We start from the raw sequence: 8,821 nt of genomic DNA, 5'->3' as shown, positions 1-8,821 counted from the left end.
ACTGCGGATAGTCAAAAGAAATGTTAAAAAAAAAGTATACATATCTGTTTAAAAACGTATAAAATAGCTACTGGAATAAGGTTCTGAGATCCAGGCGGAGTTTGATCCAATCTCGGGCAAAAGCAGATTAATGAGTCAACATATACACAAATTATTGCAATAGTGTCAAAAAAGCAATATATCAAGTTCAAACTGTGACCTATAGATAGAAAAGTCCAAATCCGTATAAAATATATAAAGGTGAAAAAAATAATAATAATAATATTGCAAAGAAAATACTATGTGTGCAGCAAAAATAGAGGTTATATACTCTCAAGTGCAAACGTGCTCACTGGAGGAAAAGATTTTGTTGATCAAGGTGATAATGGGAATATGGATATTGTGGATATGTAGCCCACGGTCTGAGGGAACTCCGCAGTAGTAATGCCCAGGTCACTTCCCTAAGGCTTATAGTTCTCTAGAGGATGTAGCTAGTAATTGCTACTTAATTTTCATATGCAATGTTGCAATCTGCGGCTTAAAGGGACTCTGTCACCAGTTTCTAACCCCCCCTTTTAAAACTATTGTTCTCTCCATGGTGCCCTTGTCATTACAAAGCTGTTGTTATAAGATAAATCCGCCGTGTAGTTTTGATAAAAATCGCTTTTATCTAACCTGTCAATCTTCTGGATAAGGTGCCCAGGGCGTTTCTGAAGGTCTGAATCTGCCGCTCTCCGCCGCCGCCGTTGGTGCCCAGCTCCTCCCATGACCCTTTCAGCGCCACCTGGATGTAATGAAATCCGCCTCCGGCTCTCCTCAGTGCCCCCTCCTCCTTTTCAAAGATCCCGCGCGTGCGCACAGGCCTGTGCCTGATGCGCCCGTGTGGACTTTTAGATTCTGCCTCGTTGAGCGAAGCACGCGCGCGTTCGCGCATTCGCGCGCGCATGCGCACTTCGCTCAACGAGGCAGAATCTAAAAGTCCGCACGGGCGCATCAGGCACAGGCCTGTGCGCACGCGCGGGATCTTTGAAAAGGAGGAGGGGGCACTGAGGAGAGCCGGAGGCGGATTTCATTACATCCAGGTGGCGCTGAAAGGATCATGGGAGGAGCTGGGCACCAACGGCGGCGGCGGAGAGCGGCAGATTCAGACCTTCAGAAACGCCCTGGGCACCTTATCCAGAAGATTGACAGGTTAGATAAAAGCGATTTTTATCAAAACTACACGGCGGATTTATCTTATAACAACAGCTTTGTAATGACAAGGGCACCATGGAGAGAACAATAGTTATAAAAGGGGGGGTTAGAAACTGGTGACAGAGTCCCTTTAAGTTCACAATGTGATCAAATGCGATCAGAACATAAAGTAGCAATTACTAGCTACATCCTCTAGAGAACTATAAGTATCTATATAATACATTTATTTAGTGATGCCATATTGAGTCTATGTGAGTCCATATATAAGAGTGCCCATTCATTTCCTTTTGACTATATGACAAAATATTGTCCGTCTACTATGTGTCCAAGGTAGGGGAGGTTACCGAAGCATATTTATTTTTTCAACTGTACTAAAGCCAGAGGGATCCTGCAAAGAAATGTATGCCCCATGGTATTATTTTGCATGGAAGACATAGGTCATTTCACGGTATACATCAGCATGCATTGAGGCATTACTCATAAATTTAAGTTTATGAAATCCACTAGGTGCACTCAACAGTGGATTTCATAAACTTTCACCTCAGCCCCCCTAGCTTAACCACCTCCGGACCGCCTAACGCACATGTGCGTTCCGGAGGTGGCAGCGCTGCGCACAGTCACGCATATACGCGTCATCTCGCGAGACGCGAGATGACGCGAGTATGCGCCCGCGCGTGCGCAGTTCGCGCCGGCATTTAATCGAGAAGTATTTCGTCAGCAACCTGCCAGCCAATGATCGTGGCTGGCAGGTTGCTGATTTTTAAAAAATCCAATCAAAGTGCCAGATAGCAGATCTTATTTGTAAATATGATCTGTTATATGGCTGACTGCTCCTCTGTTGGTTCTTTTCGTCGGTTGGATCCAGCAGAGGAGCAGGCTTCACAGTGAGTACACCAAACACTACACTATAGCCCCTGATCACCCCCCTGAACCCCAATTAACCCTTTGATCACCCCTGTCAATCACAAGTGAAAAGAAAAAAGTGATCAGTGCAAACTGTCACTTTTTTTTTTCACTGTTATTGACCGTTAGGTTTTAGGTATAGTTTAGGTCCCTTGGTTAGGTAGTTAGCGATCAGTTAGCGCCCAGCCCACCGCACCGCAGTCCGTTATTCGCTGATTAGCGTATCGCTAATCAGCATTTGTACTTTTATAGTATCTGGAAGTGATCAAAACTGATCACGGTCAGATCTATAATTGTATTAGTGTCACTTTAGTTCGCCCTCCACCCAAAACGCAGTGTTTGCCCGATCAGGCCTGATCGGTCGCCCACACGTGCGTTCGCCCACACCCGCCCCACCGCAGTGACAAAAAAATATTTTTTTTTGATCACTGCACATTCACTTTACACGCACTGCGGCGATAAAAAAATCTGTTTTGATATTTTTTATCAACCGCAGCGGCCTCCGGTACTTCGCTAGCCTCCCCTTTGTAAGACAGGCTTGCTTTTTTTTTCTTGGGTAGTCTCAGGGAATACCCCTAAATTTAGTTGCCCACATGTCTAACAGGGGGTATTCCTCTGAAGAGGCCTACAGGCTTCTGACCCAGTCGGATGAGGAGTGGGAACCCTCATCTGATGAATCCAGCGGGTCAGAATACGAACCTGTAGAAAGCAGTGGCTCTCTGACCCAAAGTTCGGACGAGGAGGCTGAGGTCCCTGATACCACCAGGCGTACCCGGCCCCGTGTCGCTAGACCGCAGGTTGCGCAGGATCCGCTTCAAGAGCAGCAGAGTGGGGCTGGTGCTGTCGGATTACGTGGTGAGGCATACACCAGCAGCCCAGCCCTCCCTGGACCTAGTACCAGCACTGCCGTACAACCTGGTGAAGTAGCGAGCACCAGAAGGGCAGTTGAAGCTGGTACGGTGGCACGTGCAGTAGTGACCCCGTCGCAGCCACCGCAAAGACGTGCCCGTAGAGCCCCTAGAATCCCAGAGGTGCTGGCAAACCCTGATTAGGCAGTCCCCAACTTCAGCCGCACCTGTAGTTTTCCCTTTCACTGCCCAGTCTGGAGTTCGGGTTGAGACGGCTCAGATCGGTTCGGCCCTGGGATTTTTTGAGCTGTTCTTGACTGCGGAGCTTTTAGACATAGTTGTGGCCGAAACAAACAGGTATGCCACACAATTTATCACCGCTAACCCGGGAAGCTTTTATGCCCAGCCTTTCCGGTGGAAACCAGTCCAAGTTTCCGAACTTAAAACTTTTCTGGGCCTCCTCCTCAACATGGGCCTGACAAAAAAGCATGAATTGCGGTCATATTGGTCCACGAACCCGATTCATCACATGCCCATGTTCTCTGCTGCCATGTCCAGGGCACGTTTTGAGGCCATCCTGCGTTTCCTGCACTTTAGTGACAACACCGCCTCCCGTCCCAGGGGCCACCCTGCTTTTGACCGGCTCCACAAAATTCGGCCCCTCATAGACCATTTCAACCAGAAATTTGCAGATATTTATACCCCAGAGCAAAACATCTGCGTAGACGAGTCCCTGATACATTTTACCGGGCGCCTTGGCTTCAAACAATACATCCCAAGCAAGCGCGCCCGGTATGGGGTCAAATTGTATAAGCTCTGTGAAAGGGCCACAGGCTATACCCACAAATTTCGGGTCTATGAGGGAAAAGATCAGACCCTGGAGCCGGTCGGTTGCCCTGACTACCTGGGGAGCAGTGGGAAGACAGTTTGGGACTTGGTGTCACCCTTATTCGGCAAGGGGTACCATCTTTATGTGGACAATTTTTACACAAGTGTGGCCCTCTTTAGGCATTTGTTTCTAGAACGGATTGGCGCCTGTGGTACCGCGCGAACTAGTCGCGCGGGCTTCCCCCAACGGCTCGTTAGCACCCGTCTTGCAAGGGGGCAGAGGGCCGCACTGTGTAACGAAGAACTGCTCGCGGTGAAATGGAGAGACAAGCGTGACGTTTACATGCTCTCCTCCATTCACGCAGACACGACAATACAAATTGAGCGAGCAACCCGTGTCATTGAAAAGCCCCTCTCAGTCCACGACTATAACCTCCACATGGGAGGGGTCGACTTCAATGACCAGATGTTGTCTCCGTATTTAGTTTCCCGACGCACCAGACGCTGGTATAAGAAGGTGTCTGTATATTTAATTCAATTGGCTCTGTACAATAGTTTTGTTCTCTACAGTAAGGCTGGGAGAACTGGATCCTTCCTCAAATTTCAGGAAGAGATCATCGAGAACCTCCTGTATCCAGGAGGTTCCGTGGCCCCAACCACCAGTGTAGTTAGCCGTCTACACGAGCGACACTTCCCCAGTGTCGTTGCTGGTACCTCAACCCAACCGTCACCCCGAAAAAGATGTCGTGTCTGTAGCAGGAGTGGAATAAGGCGTGACACCCGCTATTTCTGTCCTGACTGTCCGGACCACCCTGCCCTATGCTTTGGAGAGTGTTTCCGGAAGTACCACTCACAGGTACACTATTAGCATAGGGATCATCTCACCAGGACAGGCACACAGGGCTATTAGGGCCCATTCACTCACTGCTGCTGCAAACGTCTCCTTTCACATGGGACAAAGTGCATAACGCACTTCGCCACATCTTTGGGCGATTTGCGCTTTGCACATTGACCCATGGGGAAGGAGAGGTTTGTTCTATAAAGGTAAAAAAACAAAAAACAAAAAAAAAAAACACACCAGTAAGCAAACACGTTAATGTTCAGTTAAAAAAGTTAAAGTTACATGTTCTGTTGCAAAGTTAATAAAATTATTGCGTTGCGGCCTGGTTTTTTCATTTTTTCTTTTTTTTCTTTTTTTACCTTCCAGGTGGACCAACCGATTGACTAGCTGCAGCACCGATGTGCATTCTGACAGAAGCATTGCGCTGCTGTCAGATTACACGCAAGTCGGTGTATGCGGCGCTGCAAGACGGGATTTTCTCCTCTGCAGTGACAGATACGTTTGCCGAGGCATACGAGCTGAGGAGGAGGCGGCGTTCCTATGCTTTGGCAAGCACTTTGTATATATATATATATAAAAAAAAATAATTAATCCCGGCAATGATTTATTCATCCACATCGATTGATGTGAATGGAGAAATCTGGTTTGCCAGGGCATACGAGCTAAGTGGGTATGGATGTAGGGCGGAGCTCCTATGTCCTGGCAGACGCCTTTCCCCTCCATTTTTTTTTTTTGGCAGAGATTTTTTCATCCACATTGATCGATGCGAATGAAGAAATCTGTGCCGTTCATTTTTTTCTTTCAGCCCAGAGGCTGAACGGAAAAAAAAATCTCATTACCTGTATGCTCAATATAAGGAGAATAGCAGAAACTCTATTGCTGGCCATACATGTAATGATTGCGGAGACCCTCAAATGCCAGGGCAGTACAAACACCCCACAACTGACCCCATTTTGGAAAGAAGACACCCCAAGGTATTTGCTGAGGGGCATATTGAGTCCATGAAAGATTTAAATTTTTGTCCTAAGTTAGCGGAAAGTGAGACTTTGTGAGAAAAAAATAATAATAATCAATTTCCGCTAACTTATGCAAAAAAATAAAAAATTCTATGAACTTGCCAGGCCCCTCATTGGATACCTTGGGGTGTCTTCTTTCCAAAGTGGGGTCACATGTGGGGTATTTATACTGCCCTGGCTTTTTAGGGGCCCTAAAGCGTGAGAAGAAGTCTGGGATCCAAATGTCTAAAAATGCCCTCCTAAAAGGAATTTGGGCCCCTTTGCGCATCTAGGCTGCAAAAAAGTGTCACACATCTGGTATCGCCGTACTCAGGAGAAGTTGGGCAATGTGTTTTGGGGTGTCATTTTACATATACCCATGCTGGGTGAGAAAAATATCTTGGTCAAATGCCAACTTTGTATAAAAAAATGGGAAAAGTTGTCTTTTGCCAAGATATTTCTCTCACCCAGCATGGGTATATGTAAAATGACACCCCAAAACACATTCCCCAACTTCTCCTGAGTACGGCGATACCAGATGTGTGACACTTTTTTGATGCCAAGGTGGGCAAAGGGGCACATATTCCAAAGTGCACCTTTCGGATTTCACCGGTCATTTTTTACAGATTTTGATTGCAAAGTACTTCTCACACATTTGGGCCCCTAAATTGCCAGGGCAGTATAACTACGCCACAAGTGACCCCATTTTGGAAAGAAGACACCCCAAGGTATTCCGTGAGGGGCATGTCGAGTTCCTAGAATTTTTTATTTTTTGTCGCAAGTTAGTGGAATATGAAACTTTGTAAGGAAAAAAGAGAAAAAAAAAAAATAATCATTTTCCGCTAACTTGTGACAAAAAATAAAAAATTCTAGGAACTCGCCATGCCCCTCACAGAATACCTTGGGGTGTCTTCTTTCCAAAATGGGGTCACTTGTGGCGTAGTTATACTGCCCTGGCAATTTAGGGGCCCAAATGTGTGAGAAGAACTTTGCAATCAAAATGTGTAAAAAATGACCGGTGAAATCCAAAAGGTGCACTTTGGAATATGTGCCCCTTTGCCCACCTAGGCTGCAAAAAAGTGTCACACATCTGGTATCGCCGTACTCAGGAGAAGTTGGGGAATGTGTTTTGGGGTGTCATTTTACATATACCCATGCTGGATGAGAGAAATATCTTGGCAAAAGACAACTTTTCCCATTTCTTTATACAAAGTTGGCATTTGACCAAGATATTTTTCTCACCCAGCAGGGGTATATGTAAAATGACACCCCAAAACACATTCCCCAACTTCTCCTGAGTACGGCGATACCACATGTGTGACACTTTTTTGCAGCCTAGGTGGGCAAAGGGGCCCAAATTCCTTTTAGGAGGGCATTTTTAGACATTTGGATCCCAGACTTCTTCTCACGCTTTAGGGCCCCTAAAAATCCAGGGCAGTATAAATACCCCACATGTGACCCCATTTTGGAAAGAAGACACCCCAAGGTATTCAATGAGGGGCATGGCGAGTTCCCTTTCCGCTAACTTGGGACAAAAATTTTAATCTTTCATGGACTCAATATGCCCCTCACCGAATACCTTGGGGTGTCTTCTTTCCAAAATGGGGTCACATGTGGGGTATTTATACTGCCCTGGCATTTTAGGGGCCCTAAAGCGTGAGAAGAAGTCTGGAATATAAATGTCTAAAAAATTTTGCGCATTTGGATTCCGTGAGGGGTATGGTGAGTTCATGTGAGATTTTATTTTTTGACACAAGTGATCACCCCATATAGACTCCCTGATCACCCCCCTGTCATTGATCAACCCCCTGTCATTGATCACCCCCCTGTAAGGCTCCATTCAGAGGTCCGTATGTATTTTGCGGATCCGATCCATGGATCCGTGGATCCGTAAAACACATACGGACGTCTGAATGGCGCCTGACAGGGGGGTGATCAATGACAGGGGGGTGATCAGGGAGTCTATATGGGGTGATCACCCCCCTGTCATTGATCACCCCCCCTGTAAGGCTCCATTCAGAAGTCTGTATGTGTTTTGCGGATCCGATCCATGGATGCGTGGATCCGTAAAACACATACGGACGTCTGAATGGAGCCTTACAGCGGGGTGATCATCCCATATAGACTGCCTGATCACCCCCCTCTAAGGCTCCATTCAGACGTCCGTATGTGTTTTGCGGATCCGATCCGTGGATCCGTAAAACTCATACGGACGTCTGAATGGTGCCTAACATGGGGTTGATCAATGACAGGGGGGTGATCAGGGAGTCTATATGGGGTGATCAGAGGTTAATAAGGGGTTAATAAGTGATGGGGGGGGGGTGTAGTGTAGTGTGGTGCTTGGTGCTACTTTACTGAGCTGCCTGTGTCCTCTAGTGGTCGATCCAAACAAAAGGGACCACCAGAGGACCAGGTAGCAGGTATATTAGACGCTGTTATCAAAACAGCGTCTAATATACCTGTTAGGGGTTAAAAAAATTGCATCTACAGCCTGCCAGCGAACGATTGCCGCTGGCAGGCTGTAGATCAGCTCGCTTACTGGCCGATCCTGTGAACGCGCGCGCCTGTGTGCGCGCGTTCACAGGAAGTCTCGCGATATGACGCGTAGACACGTGACTGTGCCTGGGACAGCCGCCTCCGGACCACGATCCTGCGTTAGGCGGTCCAGAGGCGGTTAAAGGGGTTGTCCAGGTTCAAAGCTGAAACCGGACATAACTTCTTCACTCATTTAGCATGTCTGAGTGCAGCATCGGATCATGTCTTGCTCCGATGTTCCCCCTTGCCCTACACTGCATAACAAATGGTAAGGTCTATTTTCTTTATCGCTGGTAACGTACCAGGCTTCACATGTGTATGTTAGGCAGAGATTTCCGCCTAGCAGTGATCCCAGTGATGTCACTGTCAAAAATGGGTGGTCTATCATGTTGTCCTAGGCTGTTTTAGAGCCTAGAGCATCGCTATAGACCGCCCATTTGTGACGTCACCTGTGACGTCACTGCTAGGTGGAAGCCTCCGCCCAGAACAGTGAGGATATAAACAAAACAGACCTTGCTCTGTGGAATGCAGCGCAGGACAATGGGGAGCATCGGAGCAAGAAATGCTCTGATGCTCCACTCAGACATGCTACATAAATGTCGAAGAGGTTATGTCCGGGTTCAGCTGTGAACGTGGACAACCCCTTTAAAGCCCAAACGTAATTTGAACAGAGCCTCATCAATTCAAGCAGTATTATT

Source organism: Bufo gargarizans, chromosome 5 (genome assembly GCF_014858855.1).
Source record: "Bufo gargarizans isolate SCDJY-AF-19 chromosome 5, ASM1485885v1, whole genome shotgun sequence".
NCBI lineage: Eukaryota > Metazoa > Chordata > Amphibia > Anura > Bufonidae > Bufo > Bufo gargarizans.
The sequence above is the reverse complement of the archived record's forward strand: the minus strand, read 5'-3'. Positions refer to the sequence as shown.